This window comes from Physeter macrocephalus, chromosome 4 (genome assembly GCF_002837175.3).
Source record: "Physeter macrocephalus isolate SW-GA chromosome 4, ASM283717v5, whole genome shotgun sequence".
In the NCBI taxonomy this organism is placed as follows: domain Eukaryota; kingdom Metazoa; phylum Chordata; class Mammalia; order Artiodactyla; family Physeteridae; genus Physeter; species Physeter macrocephalus.
This window is the reverse complement of record NC_041217.1, coordinates 9,147,549-9,168,431: the sequence shown is the minus strand read 5'-3', so window position 1 is coordinate 9,168,431 and position 20,883 is coordinate 9,147,549. Positions and strand designations below refer to the sequence as shown.

At 39.7% G+C, this 20,883-nt stretch overlaps 1 long non-coding RNA gene and 1 other non-coding gene across 15 annotated transcripts in view; both read right to left on the bottom strand.

The window, feature by feature from the left end:
• Positions 1-20,883, bottom strand: part of LOC112066691 (uncharacterized) — a 330,402-nt gene that overhangs the window by 220,341 nt on the left and 89,178 nt on the right. The gene's annotated exons all lie outside the window — the stretch shown is intronic.
• On the bottom strand, positions 3,333-3,439 carry LOC112066702 (U6 spliceosomal RNA). Its single transcript, XR_002892811.1, has one exon. It is a non-coding gene; the product is annotated as a U6 spliceosomal RNA (small nuclear RNA).

Below are 20,883 nucleotides of genomic sequence, written 5' to 3'. Positions count from 1 at the left end.
AGTGAAGTAAGTCAGAAGGAGAAAAACAAATACCGTATGCTAACACATATATATATGGAATCTAAGAAAAAAAATGTCATGAATAGACTAGGGGTAGGATGGGAATAAAACACAGACCTACTAGAGCATGGACTTGAGGATATGGGGAGGGGGAAGGGTAAGCTGTGACAAAGTAAGAGAGTGGCATGGACATATATACACTACCAAACGTAGGGTGGATAGCTAGTGGGAAGCAGCCGCATGGCACAGGGAGATCAGCTAAGTGGTTTGTGACCACCTAGAGGGGTGGGATAGGGCGGGGGGGAGGGAGGGAGACCAAGAGGGAAGAGACATGGGAATATATGTATATGTATAACAGATTCACTTTGTTGTAAAGCAGAAACTAACACACCATTGTAAAGCAATTATACTCCAATAAAGATGTTAAAAAAAAAAAAGACAAGCTCAGACAGGAGCACTCCGTGACAAAACTGGCCTGGGTGCCAAATGGGATACGGTCTCTTATTCAATAACACACACACTGCTCTTGGTGAGAGTGTTTGGACTGGAATTATGTGCTTCCAAGGTCAGCTAATTCACGGTCTCACAACCAGAGCTTCCCTTTAGCCTCCAGCCCTGAGACAGAGCCTCATCCACTAGACACATATACTCTGGTAGGGATGGATTCACTCTCAAGAGTGTCACTGCTCTTCCCTGCAGGCAAGAAAAAAAATGAAGGCTATGTAATTAATTAAAAATGTTTAACAACTTTGGATTCCAAAAGAAAGGCATCATTATGGGCCCCTTTCCTCAGGGAAAACTCCTCTACTTCTACGCAAATTTATGGTTACAGATGGATTCATAATGGAGGGTTTTTCCCTCTGCTCCTAGGGTAGCAACTAAACTCCAACAGATGTAAGAGAAAAGGGGTAAAGTCTACTTCCTACATCCTAAGCAGTTACCCTGGCATGGCTAAAATGTCTTTTTCAAAAACAGCATACATATATATATAAAATGCCTTGCACATGATAGCTATTTATCAACAAAAGGTACCTTTCATGTTCAATGAAAGGTAGCTATTGTTATTAAAAACATAATCACACAATGCACAGATTCTGCTGGGCCACTTCTCAACTGGAAAAACCACATGGAATGGCAAAACAGCATTTAATTCCACTTTCTTAGTCATCTACATATTCACTGCAAAATTAGAGCTGAGGTCAATAAAACACAGACTTTTGTAATAGTGCAGATCAAACTCTTTTTTTCCCATCCCTAAATTTTACATTTGCAAGTAAATGACCAGTGTTGACTAACAACCTAAAATGATAACAGTATGTATTTTCATCAATAACTAAAACTGGCTTGGCTGTATACCTTCTTGAAAAAGAAAGAAAAAAGGCAAAACTCATAAAAATAGGATAAATTGAAATCAAATATCATCCCCTGGATAAATTCCTTAATTGTGTGTACGCCCTCAGCACTTCACAGACAAGTAAAACAGAAAAACACACATTCCTTTTAATCCGAGGGCCTAAAGATGAATACTAACTCCTTCTCATTTGTCCAAAGAGACTGAAGATGAGAGATGCTCAAGAATGGAATGTGCTTCTATTCCCAACAGCCAAGACATGGAAACAACCTAAATGTCCACTGACAGATGAATGGATAAAGAAGATGTGGTACATACATACAATAGAATACTACTCATCCATGAAAAAAGAATGAAATAATGCCATTTGCAGCAACACGGACAGACCCAGAGATTCTCATACGAAGTGAAGTAAGTCAGACAGAGAAAGACAAATACCCTATGATACCACTTATATGTGGAATCTAAAATATGACACAAAGGAACCTATCTGTGAAACAGAAACAGACTCACAGACATAGAGAACAGACCTGTGGTTGCCAAGGGGGAGGGGGGTGGGGGAAGGAAGGATTGGGAGTTTGGGATTAGCAGATGCAAACGAGTATATATAGGATGGATGAACACCAAGGTCCTGCTGTAGAGGACAGGGAACTACATTCAATAGCCTGTGATAAACCATAATGGACAAGAATATAAAAAAGAATGTACACATATGTATACCTGAATCACTTTGCAGTACAGCAGACATTAACACAACATTGTAAATCAACTCGACTCCAATTAAAAAAAAAAAAAGGCATGTGCTTCATCAGTGGGAGTCATGCTGGCATCAGTACCCTGGGCTCTGGTCCACCTGAGGATATACAGAAAAGCAGATGACAGGGACACACATTCACAGGCCTGTCTCCCCAGATGAATAATAACAATAGCTTACATTTACATAGCACTTACTGTGTGCCAGAGACTGCTCTAAGCACTCACCGAGTGTGTGAGAGAGACCGTGTGTGTGTGTGTGTGCGCGTACGTGCATCACTTAATCTTCACAACCACTCTATGAGAAAGCTACTTATCCTCACTTTAAAGATGGGAAAATTGAGGCCCAAGTTCACACAGCTCGGAAGTGGCAGAGCTGGCGTTTAAACTCAGGCCATCTGAACTCTGTAGTCTGTGTTTTTAACCACCACGCTCTACTGCCTAGAGTGGAATCATTTCCCCTGAAGCGCCACCAGAGAAAGTGTTATTCTTTCTGAGAACAGTGGTGGTGCTGCTGTCTCCTAGTTTTTCAGGTGATCCTGGAACCTTAGGATTTTTCTGACTTAGCATGTCTGCAGTTCACACTAGTGGAGCTCCTGTGTCACTCTGAGGAGTTCAGAGATTGAACCGGTCACTTAATTAGGCAACGGTACAATGTGACTTCCTGTCCCCTGAGCAGCACTGCACTGGGCACTGAGAACTTACAAGGTAAAGGGAGGATGGCCCTGCTGAGGCCCCACCTAACGTGATAATGTTAGGGAATGGGCCTTTGGGAGGTAGTGAGGTTTAGGAGAAGTCCTGAGGGTGGGGCCCTCATGCTGGAAATAGTGCCCTTATAAGGAGAGACACTAGAAAGCTTGCTCTCGCTCTCTCTGTCATATGAAGACACAGCAAGAAGGTGGCAGTTTCTCAACCCAAGGAGGGAGCCTTCACTAGAAACCAATCATGCTGGCACCTTGATCTTGGACATCTAGTCTCTAGAACTATGAGAAAATAAATTTCTGAGTTTTGGGGGGTTTGCTTTTTTAATTTATAAAGAAAAAAAAAAGCTCAATTTATTTTGTACTTTCTTTTACATCAACATCTTCTTCTTTCCTGCTTTAAAAAGGCTCACATTCTCAGTTGAAACCCCAAATGTCAGTTTGTGGGGCACAATGTGATTTTATGGGTAAAAACGGAAGTGCTGATATTAATTATTAATTAATCTTGATTAATTACGAAGCAGTTCAAAAATACGGAATGCTTCACGAATTTGCACGTCAACCTTGCGCAGGGGCCATGCTAATCTTCTCTGTGTGGTTCCAATTTTAGTATACGTGCTGCCAAAGCGAGCACAGATTTCTGTTTTTAAAGCCACCCAGTCCATGGTATTTGGTTATGGCCGCCTAACCTGAGAGAGACATAGACAGTGTTTAATGACAAAGACAGGACAGACACTTAAATCTGTGTCCATCGAAGAGAGACAGGAGCGAGAAACCATATTTAAAGGTTTACTAGTAGAAATATTTATGCATTTTAAGAGAGAAGGTAAACAGGGAAGGCTGGGTGTTTATCATGGTGGCAGATAATTATTATCATCATTACTCTTGCTACCACTTACCGAACATTTAACATACTTTCTCATTTAATCCTCAAAAACAACCCTGATGTGAAATTGAAATTTAGAGGGACTAGGTCATTTTCCCAGAGCATATAGCAATATCGTCAGGACAAAGACGGGACCCTGGCTCAGACACCAAAGCCCCTGACTCTGCCTTGCATCATGCAGAAGGTGGCAGGACAGCTCTAGGTGTTTCCAGCAAAGCTTCCAGAGCAGCTAAAATCCAGGAGGGTAGAAACCCAGCAAACAATATCTAGAATTAAGGTTTTCAAAAGAAACAACAAGGTACTTCTTTTTAGCTCCTACCAAGACAAAGGAAAAGGGCAGCTTCTTATCTGTAACATGATTCTCCCTTTTAAATTAATCCAGGGTGAATAAAAAGATAGCATCAGCCAAAGATGTACATGGAGACTATGATCAATCTCAAAATATCCTAAAAGGGACTTTGTCTGATACGGATAACCATGTGCTTGTGTCCATCTTAGATCACATTCCCTTTCAGGTAAGAATAAAAACTGGGAAGGATTTGAGGCTTAAAATTTACTAACAATATAGTATTATCAAGATTTTGGATTTGAAATCCAACGTACTCCATTCTCCCTTCGCTCAGAAAACCTGTGCTCTAAAGCGAATGAATCGAGGAATGAAAAGTTGGGTAACGCCTATGGAATCATTACAGTATGGCTACATTTTTTGTCTGAAGCTCTCTGCTCATTTGAGCATTTTGTTCTCAGAACAGCCCAGTACTTAAGAAGAATTGTCCCACAAATTAGTGAAGGCATTCTTTGTCAACCATCTGGCAGGCTGTTAAACGGATACTTTTTTCATTTTTTTCCCAGCCAAATGATTTCAGCACAATCTACTACCAGATGTCTTCTGTTTCTGAACAAATGATGATAGAAAGCAAGCTCTGTCTAACAACAAAGGTATAAATAGTGAATAATCTTGGCTCCATTTAAAATGTAATGCGGCAAACTGTGGAACCCTGAGCTCAAAGACACGCTGTTCAATTTTCTCTCAATTTTCCTAAGGAGATTTTCTATCTCCCAAGATATTCTAAACAATAAGGGGAATGATGCATTCAGAGAAAAACAGATGATAAATGTTGGCTCTATTTGTTTTGGTATAAGAATAAAGTCTGCCTCATGAATTATGAAGTATTTATATGTGTGAACAGAATTCAATAGTATAATCAAATAAGCCTTAAGAAAATGTTCTATTGATTAGCATTCTAAAATATTCATAATTACTGTTGCTCTGCATGCTAATTAAGCAAACTCAAATTTATATTAAGAAGTGTAATGTTTAATTCTTACACAAATTACTTTTATGTGTCAAATGACGTATATCCCTCCTACTCCCAAAAGGATTTAAAATAGATTACAACGAAGATATAACTAAGAAAAGTAAAAAATTTTTAAGTCGAGGACTAAAAAGAAGATGTAAACATTCTGACTACAAGATAACATCATTGCTGCCACTGAGGTTCTGCATACCCTCATACTAAGGTCTAATACATGATAGATGATACATAGATAGATAGATAGACAGGCAGACAGATAGAGAGAGAATAATAAATTGTGTGGCTGCCATTATGCCATAACTGCATAGTAAAAAACATGTCAACTCTTTAAAGAAACAGAATTTTTCCTGGCACTAAATTCAAACCAAGAGTTCATAGGTTCAGGGAAGAGAAGTGGTGAATAAAAAAGAAATACATTATTAGAGCCCCTTTGAATAATCTTCAAAACATAAACTAGAAGTCTCTATGGAGATGGACCATGATGACACCATTCCAGGAATTCCAAGATGATGGGATCACGCCCACAGAGATGCTGAAACAAAGGCAGGATGGACACTCCTTTCTCAGGGCTAGAACAGACTGAGGCGGCTCCAGGATCCAAGCAGTGGACAGAGGCTGTGGTGCAGCCAGGCACAACACAGCCGGGCTGTGCTGGGGCCTGTGGCAGACAGCGAGAAGGCAGCCCCGCAGACAGTACACACCCAGCCCGGAAGGAAGGGCACAAACAACACCCTGTTTTGGGGGAAATCCAACCCACAGGCCATGTGCTCCCAGCTGCAGGCAAAGAAAAATTATGTGTGAAATACCTCCTGTCCGATACGCTGTCGGTAATTACATGCGACATCAAGATGAGGTCTTGAGCATAGCCTGCAGGATTTCCCTTCCATGAAAGATGTGGTAGGTCATGGCAAGGCATCTCTTGCAACAACTAGAGAAAGCCAAATAAATTACCAAAAATCATGCCTTTAAAGACACTTTAGACCTATGGGGACAACGAGGACCAAAGATACTACAGTCACAGGAAGGGCAGGTTCCCTCCCAGGTGATCTGATCATCAGAGAGAGAAGGGACGGCAAGAGTGCCAAGCTCAGAACTCCCAGAGGGTGAAAATGACCTCCTACTCTTTCAGGGCACAAGAGACAGAACACCAGGTGCTCAAGGAGAAGCCTGAGGAGGTCACACCTGAAGAACATGGATAAACCTGTCCTGGGAAATACTCAGTTATCATGTGATTCAGTGTTTCAGCCCTGAAAATATAATCTTCTATGATTTAGGAATACAGCCCGGATCTCATGACTTTCCTTTATAAGGCAGTACGGCTCTTCCATCTATGCATTTATCTAACGTCTCTGTTCACTCATTTGTATTTTTAGCCTGTGCTGCCACTGGGGAAAATGAGGCCTATAAGCTTACTCTCCACTATGTGAAGAGATATATATATTTACAATTCCACTTACTAACTAATCCATTTATAATAGATTTTTAGAATAGTCACTTCTAATTTTCCATTTCTAGCTCCAAGGCACTAAAATATTTAGTCTGTTCCTGACTATAGTTGTTTTTGCATCTTTTTGAAACTTATTTTTAAATACACAGTTAACACCTGAAGATAGTCTCCATGTTGAAACGTTTTGAATCAGATTTTGTAGGCGGCCCATCCAATCCCATTGTCTTCCTCAGAAGTAACCTTTGATGTGAATCTTTTCAGTCCTTTTAAAGATACATTTATGGTCATATAAATGCAAATGGAGATATATTTAGGTTTTTATATGAAATATTTATGCAAGTATTACATAATGTGTTGCAACTTGGTTTATTCAAGTAAAAAGAGAAATTCCTCATATGTACAGATACCCCTATACATGTTATTTATTTTTTTATTTTGAAATGTTTTTCAAAAAACATTTTAATCCTTTGTTATTCAGCTGAAAGTATTATGTTATAATTTATAATTAGGACAGAGTCTGTACTTTCACTAATAAAATTCTGAAATGAATTTTAAAATAACTAGAAAAGTATCTTCATTACAGTCAAATTTTGTAAGATTATTTTTTGTCTTAGGTTGTATTTATAACTCTGAATTTCCAAGAGTATTAATAAGAATTGAGGGGTACCACATGTTATTTAATAATAAGAACTTTTGAGTAGAAAGTGATCTGTGTCACATAAGAAAACAATCATCCTCCCTGTAGAAGCTGGTCATGGAAAGTTCACTCAATTCATTACTTTCCTTAAAAAGGAAACAGTTCCAACTGTATCTCTCACTGCTGTTCTCAATGTTCTGTACCGTCACTAGAAGTCTTGTCCATACGCTCCTTGTTCTTTTTGCTTGTATGCCTCGCGACCTTCCTCTTCTGGCTGCGAGGCGCGTCCCCACGGCAACATGTGTCCAAGCTCAGCTTGCCTTCAAGAGCAGCTCACTGACCCCCCTCTCCAAAATCACTTGCTTTCTTCAGTTTTCCAATCAATAGCTGCGCTCTCTTGGACAAGTCACTAGAAACTGTAAATCTATTTTCCTAGAGTATTAGAGAATCTCTCAATTTTCCCCCAGTCCCCAATGTGCAGCGGTTCTAAAAATGCTCCCTCTTGGTGGACCCTCCACGGCATTTATCACATGTTCCTCTTTGTGGGGCTAATACAAGTCTCCCCTGTGGGATGGAGCCTGGCTCACCTCCCAGGCTAGAGGGCGGAGGCGGAGGGAAGGACTCGCTCGTGAGCGCTTTACTTGAAAGCCTCCCTGTGATTTGGATCCTTACGATTTTTTTCTTTTTAACAGCTTTATCGAGGTGCAACTGACACACAATAACCTGCATGCATTTACAGTGTAAAATTTACACTTAAATGTGTTCATACGTGTGTTCTGACACATTTATGCAACAGAGAGACCATTAGCCCAATCGAGACAATGAACATATATATCCACCACCCCCAAAGCTTCCTTGTCCCCTCTTGCATATCTTTTATTCAAAAATCCTTCCTTCAATCAGGTGGCTATACAATTACAGATTCTTTTGTATGTAAATGATATTTAACTGCCTCAGACTTAACCTAGGTTGCCTTAATTAAATTTCGGCGAGGCCCTCATCTTCCAGCTTTGACTAGGAATCATCTTATTTCCTGAAGCACTATTCTTCAACCTTTCTTCCAACGCAACCAATCCTATCGGTGACTCTCTCATTATGGGGAGTGATTCTAACACAGCCTTATGGTCAGAATCCTTAGTCTTGTATATGGCTTAACTGGGAGAAGGGTTTCAGCAGATTTTTCCACACAGACAGTCTTCAAAAATAAAAAGCAACTCTTTATAAAACACTCACACATAAGCAATCACTATACTATGATCATGACATTTTAGAACAAGAGGCACTAATAATCTGACAAGTATTTAAAGAAACAGAAGTTCCCAGGAAAATCAGGCCCCTTGATGGTTCACAACATAACTCACTCAACAAGCATTAACTCCACCCTATTAGCCACACACACTCCCCCATCCTTGAAGATCACTTCCAAAGAAACCTTCCCAGCCATGACATCTTCAGTGACACTGTGAATATCAGAATACCTACCTGGAGACGGAACACTTTAATATTCAAGGAACAGAACTGTTTGAAACAAACCTTTTAGGATCACATATTTTTAAAATGATGACCTTATAAAAAGTGAAGAATGGTGAGCACAGAGAGCATCACATGATAATGATGAAATTCATCAGGCAACAAAAGGCCAGGCCACAACATGCAGACGAGAACACACAGATTTTACTGGAAGATGGCAGGGACATCTCCGCAAATGTCTGGTGATACGTGAACTGTGGCAATTCCCAGTTGTTGATGGAGGGAGGCGGGTGGATAAATGTGTGTCTCTGTCTGTGTGTGTGTGACTGACGAGCTTTTTGAGAGGCTAAAGTATCTGTAAACAATGGGGGAAATGTTGTCTTAGTCTAGAACAGACCAGTCCCAGACGTTCTGAGAACATTATCTTCCCAGTGAAATTTAATTTCTAGATGACGAGCTGACCTTAAAATCTGAGAATAGTCACACAGCTACTTGGCACTGCTTTCAGAGTAAGTTCTGTGCCCAACCTATCTTGTACCTCCCAGACTGAACAGTCTGTATCCGGACGCTGTTGGGTGAGGAGCGATACAGTTCATAAATGTGGAGGAGAATAAGCCCAGCTGTGACCACAAACACATGAACCGACGAAACAGGGCTACTGCTTTCAAAACAGGCACTTCTGTCTCGTCTGCTCATTTAATAACTGTGAGATGACACTGCAGCCAGAGCGGGACAGACAGAAGGCTGGGAGGGAAGGAAAGAAGCACACCAGTCAGAGGCAGAGACAGGAGTGATTACAGCATGGCAGGCCCAGGCCATGTGGGTTTGAATGTGGGTGCTAATATATACACAGAAAGTTGGACAAGTTCTTTAATCTCACTGTGCTTCATGTATAACATGGAGATATTACCACAGGATCTTCACTGGATCATTCTGAGGATTAAATAAGTTAATATAAGTAAAGTGCAAAAAATAGTGCCAGGCACACTATAAGCACGATTCATTGCTACTATTGTTCCAAAATTTCTTTCATGTTAATTTGAATTTAACATCCAAGTAACTGGAGAGAACTAGGTGAAAATAAAATAATTTGGATCCTAGGTTGCAGGGGATACAAACCCAGCTCAGATTGGATTTTTTTAACAGGACGTATGCTAAGAGAACTTAAGGAAGGTGTGCGTCTCAGGGACACGTGGACGGGACGGTGCACGGTGAGCCTCGTACATAGCAGAACCACAGACAAGTCGAACAGCCCCAGCCTGCCCCCTCGCTCTTCTCCACGACCGCTTCCCTCCTTTCTCTGTGCAAAGCTGCTTCCTCCTCTCTGAAACCATGCTGGGAAACACGTTGCCGACACACCATAGGCCGTACATGCTACATTTTAGGAACTCAGAGACGGGTTTCCTTTTCTCAGTTCCAGTTTTAAGAAGCTTCCCAGGGAAGGCTTCCTACTGTCCATTCCCCAGGGAGCCCCAGAAAGGCCCAGATGGATGAGGGGAGAAACAGCTCCCAGTGCAGTGAGGCTGCGGGGCACTCCTAAGCACGCTGGAACTGCTTCTAAGAGGTCTTTACATGAAAAGAAGATGAGATAGGGAGGGTGGGAGGGAGGGAGACGCAAAAGGGAAGAGATATGGGAACATATGTATATGTATAACTGATTCACTTTGTCGTAAAGCAGAAACTAACACACCATTGTAAAACAGTTATACTCCAACAAAGATGTTAAAAAAAGAAAAGAAGATGATAGGAGGGCAAAAATAGAGTTCTTCCTCTGAATCAGCACCTGCCTTTTTCTCTACCAGGTTTCCTCAATTGGCTTTTCTTCTCAAGCTCAGTAAGACTCCAAGAACAAAAGGACATCTCCCAACTTCCTGATACTTTCCCACACTTGGAACAGAACTGTGTTTGTATGATACTCATTTCTGAATGGGTCTTGCTTGTTGTATTATTTGTTTGGTCTAAATTCCAACTGTTGATGCCTAAATTAGTTAGAGGAAACTCATTCTTGGTCCTAACCACAGGTTTCTGTTTTTAAGTATCAACTTAGAAACTCCTGTCATTTGATTCATGTAGCTGAAATGTTGCAGCTATGTATCATAAACTCTGAAACAGAGTTTTAGGAAATACAAACCACTTTATATTGTTTGTTGCAACAGATAAAAAAGATGTGCCACATATATACAATGGAATATTACTCAGCCATAAAAAGAGATGAAATTGAGTTATTTGTAGTGAGGTGGATGAGCCTAGAGTCTGTCATACAGAGTGAAGTAAGTCAGAAAGAGAAAAACAAATACCGTATGCTAACGCATATATATGGAATCTAAAAAAAAAAAAAAGGTCACGAAGAACCTACGGGCAAGATGGGAATAAAGATGCAGATCTACTAGAGAATGGACTTGAGGACACGGGGAGGGGGAAGGGTAAGCTGGGACGAAGTGAGAGAGTGGCATGGACATATATACACTACCAAATGTAAAATAGATAGCTAGTGGGAAGCAGCCGCATAGCACAGGGAGATCAGCTCGGTGCTTTGTGACCACGTGGGGAGGCGGAAGCTGGGACGAAGTGAGAGAGTGGCATGGACATATCTACACTACCAAACGTAAAATAGATGGCTAGTGGGAAGCAGCCACATAGCACAGGGAGATCAGCTCGGTGCTTTGGGATGACCTAGAGGGGTGGGACAGGGAGGGTGGGAGGGAGGGAGACGCAAGAGGGAGGGGATATGGGGTCATGTGTATGCATATGGCTGATTCACTTGTGCAACAAAAACTAACACGGTATTGTGAAGCAATTATGCTCCAATAAAGATCTATTAAAAAAAAAAGTTTGTTGCAATCTGTTTAGCATGTGGGTATGTGTGTGCCTGTGTATTTTTTTAAATAACATTTTCAGAATTTTTATTTTCATTAATAAAATGATATGCTGCCTTTAAAATAACTCCTGATACACCATAAGGAAGACACTGTTATCCTCTTATATGTGCAGCTTTAAGTGCAGTGCCTGGCACACAGAAGCGACTCAACAAATAATTCTTTAAAACCTGAATGAGGGAGAGCGGCCAAGATGTCAGAGCAGGAGGACCGTGAGCTCACCTTCTTCCAGGCAGAGCAAAATCACAACTACCGACAGAGCAATTCTCTATGAAAACGACCTGAGGACGAGCAGAAAAGCGTTTCCACAGTTGAAGACATAAAGAAAGAACGACAACAAGGAGGGCAGGAGGGGCAGAGACAGAGTATAGCCAGGAGCAACACCCCCTGGTCGGTGACCCACAAATGGGAGGCATATCACGATCCGAGAAGTCCTCCCCCCGGACCCACATGTTGGGCCCATATCGGCCTCCTCAGCCCAGGGGTCTGGCACCGGGAAGACGAGCCCCTGGAACATCTGGCTTTGAAAACCAAAGAGACTTACACTTGGAAGGGCTGGAGGGCTACAGAAAACAGACACTCCACTCTTCACGAGCCCATGCAAAATCTCCCATGCCCCAAGTCCCAGTGGAGAGGCAACAGTCTGAAAAGAGCTCCTGGGTCAGACCCACATGCTGACCGTGGAGAGCCTCCCAGAGAGGCAAGAGGCAACTGGGACTCTCCCCGGGGACACAGATGCTGGCAGAGCCATTTTTAAGAGCTGGTTTTACCAGGATAACACGGACACTGTCAAGCACATCTTGGAATGCTCCCTTTCGCCTACTGGCACACGGAGTTTACCTGCCCATCAGGGGGCCAGCAGAAGCCCCAGGCTCACGTGGGCCACACAGCGCTGTTCAGGGAACCGGCTCCACCCACCAGCAGCCCCACGCTCCCCAGGTACACAGCCAATCACACAGAAAGCCTACCTCGCTTTCCAGTGGGGCCACAGTCACTGCAGGAGGCAGGGCCTCACATCCAACTGGGCCGGGGCTTTCAGCCCAACCTACCACAGCACCCACAGCAGCTGGCCTCACAACAGAAGGGCACAAGCAGCCCACACAGCGGGCAACGCTAGAGCATACAGCTCTGGAGACCAGAGGGGAGTGTGCTCCTGGGCCCCAAAGGAGGTCTCCTACATAAGACCACTTCTCCAAGGCTGCGAAATGCAACTTACCCACCTAACACATAGACACAAACACCGAGGATCAGGAACATGAGGAGACAGGGGAATGTGTTCCAACAAAGGAACAAGATATGACCTCAGGAAAAAAAAAGAAAGAAGAAACAAAGTCGAAATAAGCAATCTACCTGATAAAGAAGTTACCATAATGATCATAAAGATGCTCACTGAACTCGGGAGCAGAATAAATGAACACAGTGAAAATTTCAATAGAAAGTTAGAAAATATGACGATAAACCAAAAGGACTGATGAATACAACAAGTGAAAGAAAAAATACATGAGTAGGAATCAACAGTAGATTAGATGGCAGAGGAATTGATCAGAGGACTGGGAAACAGAGTAGGGGAAACCACCCAAGCGGAACAGAACAAAAAAGAATTTTAAAAAATGAGGATAGTTTGAGAGACCTCTGGGATAATATCAAGCCTACTAACATTCACATTACAGGAATCACAAAAGGGAAAGAGAGAGGGGAAGGGGCAGAGAACTTATTTGAAAAAATAATAGCTGAAAACTTCCCTAACCTGGAGAAGGAAACAGACATTAATGTCCAGAAAGCAAAGAGAGTCCCAAACAGATGAACCAAAAGAGGTCCACGCCAAGACACATTATAATTAAAATGGCAAAAATTAAAGATAAAGAGAGAGGCTTAAAAGCAGCAAGAGAAAAGCAACAAGTACTATACAAAGGCACACAGGACCATCAGCTGACTTTTCAGCAGAAACCTGGCAGGCCAGAAGGAAGTAGCATAGTACATTCAAAGTGACGAAAGGAAAAAACCTACAACCTAAAATACTCTACCTGGCAAGGTTATCATTCAGATTTCAAGGAGAAGTAAAGAATTTTATAGAGAAACAAAAGCTAAAAGAGTTCAGCACACTACTGGCTTTATAAGAAGCGTTAAAGGGACTTCACTAAGCATAAAAGAAAAGGCCACAACTAGAAATATAAAAATTACGAAAGGAAAAATCTCACAGATAAAGGCAAATATACAGTAAAAGTGATAGATCAACTGCTCATAAAGCTAGTAGGAAGGTTAAAGACAAAAAGTAGTAAAATCATCTTTATCCACAAAAAGTAGTTAAGAGATACACAAAACAAAAATATTAAACATATATATACTATACATGTTGTTATATGTGAGTCACATGGCAACCACAAACTAAAAACCTATAATAGATTTAAAAAAAAAAAAGAGAGAAAGAAAGGTATCCAAACATAACACTAAGATAGTCATCAAATCACAAAGGGAAGAAAGCAAAGATGAAGTAAGGAACAAAAAAGAATTACAAAAACAACCAAAAAACAATTAATAAAATGGCAATAAGTACATACCTATCAATAATTACTTTAAATGTACTGGACCAAATAGTCCAATCAAAGTACAAGAAGAAAACTAGAAAAAACACATTCATGTGGAGTCTAAACAACATGCTACTAAACAACTAATGGTCAACAAATAAATAAAAGAGGAAATCAAAAAATATCTTGAGACAAATGAAAATGGAAACAAAACATACCAAAATCTGTAAAATACAACAAAAACAGTTCTAAGAAGGAAGTTTATAGCAAAACAGGCCTATCTCAGAAAATAAGAAAAATCTCAAACAATCTAAAGATTTAGGTTTAACTTAAGTTAAACCTAAAGGAACTAGAAAAAGAAAAACAAATAAAACCCAAAATGAGTAGCAGAAAACAAATAAAAAGGTCAGAGCAGAAATAAATGAAATAGAGACTAAAAAAGCAAGAGAAAAGATCAATAAAACCAAAAACTGGTTCTTAGAAAAAATTTTTAAAATTGATAAAAGTTTAGCCAGACTCATCAAGAATGAAAAAAAAAAAAAAAGAGAGAGGGCCCATATAAAACCAGAAATGAAAGTGGAAACCTTACAACCAACACCACAGAAATACAAAGGACCATAAGAAAGTACTACGAAGAATTATACCGAAGTGAAATGGTCAAATTACAAGAAATCAATAAATTACTAGAAACAAAAAAATCTCCCAAGAATGAACCAGGAAGAAATAGAAAACATGAACATACCAATTACCAGTAATGAAACTGAATCAGTTAAAAACAACAACAACAACAAAACCTCCCAAAACAAAAGTCCAGGCCAGATCCAGACGGCTTCACAGGGGAATTCTACCAAACATTTAAAGAAGAGTTAACACTTATCCTTCTCCAACTATTCCAAAAAACTGAACAGAAAGGAGTGCTTCCAAACTCAAACTATAAGGCCAGCATCATCCTGATACCAAAACCAGACGAAGACACCAAAAAAAAAGAAAATTACAGGCCAATATCACTAATGAACCTAGATGCAAAAATCCTCAACAAAATATTAGCAAACTGAATTCAATAAGACATTAAAAGGATTGCACACCATAATCAGGTGGGATTTATGCCAGGGAAGCAAGGATAATTCAAATCTGCAAATCAATCAACATGATAGACCATGTTAAAGCACTGAAGAATAAAAATCATATGATCATCTCAATAGATGCAGAAAAAACTTTTGACAAAATTCAACATCCATCCATGATAAGAATCTCAACAATGTAAGTATAGAGAGAACATACCTCAACATAATAAAGGCCATATATGACAAATCCACAGCTACAATCATACTTAATGATGAAAAGTCAAAAGCTTTTCCTCTAAGATCAAGACTGCCAACTCTCATCACTCTTATTTAGCATGGCGTTGGAAATCTTAGCCACAGCAATCAGACCAGTAAAAGAAATAAAAATAATCCAAATTGGAAAGGAAAAAGTAAAACTGTCACTGTTTGAAGATGACGTGATACTATACATAGAAAATCCTACAGATGCCACCAAAAAACTACTAGAATAAGTGAAATCAGAAGTTTCAGGATAAAAAATCAATATAAAGAAATCTTGTTATATTTCTATACACTAATAACAAACTAACAGAGAGACAAATGAAGAAAACAATCCCACTTACAACTGCATCAGAAAGAATAAAATACCTAGGAATAGACCTAACCAACAAGGTAAAACACTTATACTCTGAAAACTATAAGACACTGATGAAAGAAAATGAAAATGACACAAATGTAAAAAAAAAAAAAAAAAAAAAAGAAAAAAAAAAAGAAAATTACACCAGTGTAAAGATATACCATGCTCATGGATTGGAAGAATTAATATTGCTAAAATGACCACATTACCCAAGGCAATCTACAGATTCAATGCACTCCTTATCAAAATACCAAAGGCATTTTTGACAGAACTAGAACAAAAAATTCTAAAATTTGTATGGAAACACAAAAGACCCTGAACAGCCAAAGCAATCCTGAGAAAGAACAAAGCTGGAGTTGTCATGCTCCTTGATTCCAAACTATACTATAAAACTACAGTAATCAAAAACAGACATGTAGATCAATGGCATGAAATAGAGAACCCATAAATAAACCCACACTTATATGATCAATTACTCTATGGCAAAGGAGGCAAGAATATATAATGGAGGAAAGACAACCTCTTCCATAAATGGTGCTTGGAAAACTGAACAGCTACATGCAAAAGAATCAAACTGGACTACTTTCTCACACCATATACGAAAATAAACTGAAAATGGATTAAAAACGCAAAACCATAAAACTCCTGGAAGAAAACAAAGGTAGTAGGCTCTATGACACTGGCCTAAGCAATTTTTTTTGGATCTGACTTCTCAGGCAAAGGAAACAAAAGCAAAAATAAGCAAATTGGACTACATCAAAATAAAATGATTTTGCACAGCAAAGGATACGGTCAATAAAACGAAAAAGCAACCTACTGAATGGGAGAAGATATTTGCAAACAATAAATCCAATAAGGGGTTAACATCCAAAATGTACAAAGAATTCATATAATGCAACATCAAAAAAAACAAACAACCCAATTAATAAATGGACAGAGGAGCTGAATAGACATTTTTCCAACGAAGACATACAGATGGCCAACAGACAAATGAAAAGATGCTCAACATCACTAATCATCAAGGAAATACAACTCAAAACCACAATGAGAATGGCTAACATCAAAAAGACAACAAATAAAAAGATGTGGAGAAAAGGGAATCCTAATATACTGTTGGTGGGAATGTAAATTGGTGCAGCCACTATTGAAAACAGTATGGAGGTTCCTCAAAAATTTTTAAATAGAATTGCCACATTGACCCAGCAATTTCACTTCTGGGTATTTATCCAAAGGAAATGAAAATACACACCAATGTTTGAAAAGAGATACACACTGGTGTTCACTGCAGCATTGTTTACAACAGCCAAGATATGGAAGCAACCTAAGTGTCCACTGAAGGATGAATGGACAAAGGTGTGGTATATGTATATAATAAAACATTACTGAGCCAGAAAAAGATAAAATGAAATAAAACCTTGCCATTTGTGACAATGTGGATGCATCTAGAGGGCATTAGGCTAAGTGAAATGTCAGACAAAGAAAGACAAATACCTTACAATCTCACATGTGGAATCTAAATAACAAAACAAATGAACAAACATAACAAAAGAGAAACAGCTGCATAGATACAGAGAACTGGTGGTTGCCAGAAGGAATGGCCTTAGGGGGTGGGGGCGAAATAGGTAAAGGGGATTAAGAAGTACAAACCCCCAGTTATAAAGTAAATAAGCCATGGGGCTATAATGTACAGCATAAGGAATCTGGTCAATAATACTGTGATAACTTTGTATGGGGACAAATGGTTACTAGACTTATGGTGGTGATCATTTCATAACATTTGCAAATATCAAATCACTATGTAGTATACTTGAACATATTACTGTATGTTAACTATATTTCAATAAAAATAAATAAATTTTTTAGAAAGTAAATGAGTGAATGAATTAAATGATTGGAAAAATGGAAAAGGAGGTAAGATCTCTTCAATCCTGTTACAGTTCAGAAGTTGTCATGCAGAGGAAAAAGAAGGGCACTTGGTCAGGGAGAGTAGTGTTCTAGATTAAAAGCAACTTCAGAACCAAATGCCACAAGTGGTGCTTAACTGGATCTTGTTTGGGGGGAGAAAAAGGCAGCTGAATAAAACAATCTGGTATAACTGGGGAAATTGTTGATAATATGAGACAAGTACATTAATTTTTAATAGTACTATGGTTATGTAAGAAAATATCCTTCCTTCTTTGATATGTACAGTGAAGCATTTGGGATAAATAAAATATTCAGTATTTATTTTAAAATACCTTAACAAAAAAAAAAAGAGGGAGCAGAGCAAAGATAGCAAAAGGTTGTGGTACATGTATATATAGTATTAAAAAAAAATTTTCAACCTAGTAAATTTAAAGATCTAATTGGCTTTATTAGGTGATTCATGAATCAGGCAGCATCCCATCTAGGAAACAGAAGGGCCCTCCAAGGCATGGTAGAAAATGGAAGATTTTATAGAAACAAGGGTGAGGCAAGGAAGTCATTAGCAAAAGAAAAGAAAGGGTTATATTGGGCTTCCCTGGTGGCGCAGTGGTTGAGAGTCCGCCTGCCGATGCAGGGGACGCAGGTTCATGCCCCGGTCCGGGAGGATCCCACATGCCGCGGAGAGGCTAGGCCAGTGAGCCATGGCCACTGAGCCTGCCCGTCCGGAGCCTGTGCTCCACAGCGGGAGAGGCCACAACAGTGAGAGGCCCGCGTACCGCACAAAAAAAAAAAAAAAAAAGAAAGAAAGGGTTATACTGAGCCAGGGCAACTTCTTTTTTGGGGGAAGGAAATGACAAGGGTTTTATCATGCAGATTACCTCTTCTTCCTGGGAGGGAAGGAGGGATGGAGAAGACATGCATGACAGATTACCTCACTGGGGCTGAGCAGAAAATTCCAGACTGGCCGATTAAGATTACATTTCTGGTGAAGGTTGAAACTGTAATTAGTTAAACTTAGGGTTGGCATGGGCTTTAGCACAAGTGATGCCATTTTGGGCCTGTGGTTTTCCTCTTTAACAATGCCTCTGACAATAAAGGTAAGTAGTTCTAAAACTACTCTATGATCTTGGAGGTTTATTGTCAGCAGGTGTAACACACACGCTTTCCTTTTTATCTATGGAAAAAACTAAAGGCCCTTTTAAAATGACACCAACCTGATTTCCCAGTATTTTCTAAACTTTTATCCTTCTGATACATCATACCCGAGACAAATCAGAATACTCACTCTTTCTCAAAATGATAAAATTTCAGGCTATTCACATCCCTCTATCCTCTTGGAATATCCTTTACTCTCATCTCAACCTCTTAAGATCCAATCTTCCACTGAAGGTCCAGGCAAAGAATCATGTAGACAAAACAGTCCCAGCTACAAGTAACCTAAGACTGCTCTACTATTCTAGAATCATGGGGTCAAGACTTTGGTGAGTACTGGAACCATCTCGGGTGTCTTTCAACATCCACAACCCCAAAATCACACTTCAAGAGATTGGGATTCAAAAAAGAGGTAGCGATTGGAGCCAAGAAATCTGGCCCTTTTAATAAGGGCCCAGGTAACTCTGATACAAGTGCCCTGAGGACTTCAAGTTGAAACAAATATTCGTCTAGGCATACTTTTGAACCTTCCTAATTGTTCTGAATACATGTTTTTTCCACTATAGATTTAATATCCTTAAAAACAAAGATCGCAACTTATAGTTTTCATACCTCCACAAGAGTCTGACACAGCATCCTCTACATATAGAGCAATATTAAATATTTGTTAGAAAAAAGGTTGAGTTAGTAAGAAATTCTAATTGTTCCTAAATATTTAATTTCTTTAAATATTGTCCTAGTTGATTTTTTTTCATATTTAAAGTTGCTGTACTAATACCCCTAGATTTACACATACACACACACAATTAACTTTAAACACACAGTAACTTTATAACATAGACTATTATAGTACTGTCAGTGTTTGTACTTTTGTGGCTTTTTGATACAAAATCATATAGTTATAGTTTAAATGACTAATCAGCCTTTCACAGATTTTAGTTTTTACCAATAATGTCAATTTTTCTTTTAAAAATGTTATCTTTTCAGTAAACTTTAGAAAATATTGAGGCAGGAGATAGATGGGCTCCAGGCTAGGCATTTACAAATGGCCTCCTGTTTACATTTCTTGGAGCCAGAAAAAGACGGGCTTCAGGCCAGACGCAACTAGCCTCCTGTAAGCATTTCCTGAGACAGGAGATAGGTGGGCTCCAGGTTAGGCATTTACAATCAGCCTCCTGTTTGCCCTCCGAAATGGAAGTAACAACAGAAACAGGATAAATAGCCAGGCTTTGTCTCTTGTAGACACCTTAAGATAACAGTCATGGCAGGAACAGAGAGGGGCAAAACCTTGTTTGAGTAAAGGATCAAGAGATCACATATCCTCCCCCTCCTTGAGGCAAGGGAGACACTGCACATACGCAGAAAGGTTCCTTGGGGGGTCAAAAGTCAGGGGACAACACCAGGCCATAATGAGTCTTGCTTCTCCCAGACACCTTTGAATCGAGATCCATCTTGGCTGAGAGGTATGTGCCAGGGGGAGGGTCCTGAAACAAACTGGCCAGGGAGGATGAGGACAAGACAATTGGCCAGAAGGAAGACAAAGACCCGGAAGAACTCCCTATGTAAACGACTTAACCGCCTCTTTACTGGGCTCCTCCTCATTCGGGAGGGTGCCCACACCCTTCCCCCCCAGGGGTGCATCTCTGCCTCGCTTCTGTCTAAACTAAACAAACTGTGTCTCTGTGTGCTCTCCCACTTGTTGCTGTGCTATGTCTCTAATAATAAACTTTGTACCTGTTTTTACAGTTTTTGCCTACATGAGAAATGCATTTTTCACTGGAGGCAAGAGCCAGTGGAAAATAGCTTCTAGCCACTAGTCCTTGGTGGTCTGGTGGCTAGGACTCCTGGTTTTCATCCAGGCTACCCAAGTTCAATACCTGGGCACAGAATTAAGATCTCACTTCATGCCACTGCTCACTGCTGCCTCTCCGAGATCAATATGATGATTTCTTAAATTATAGGGGACATGTATATAAAAAAATATATATATAAATATATAAATCATCATGATGATTTCTTAAATTATAGGGGACATGTATATAAATACGTAAATATATATAAATAAATAAATAAATAATCAATCAACATTCTTAAATTATAGGGGACATGTATATAAAAAAATATATATATAAATATATAAATCATCATGATGATTTCTTAAATTATAGGGGACATGTATATAAA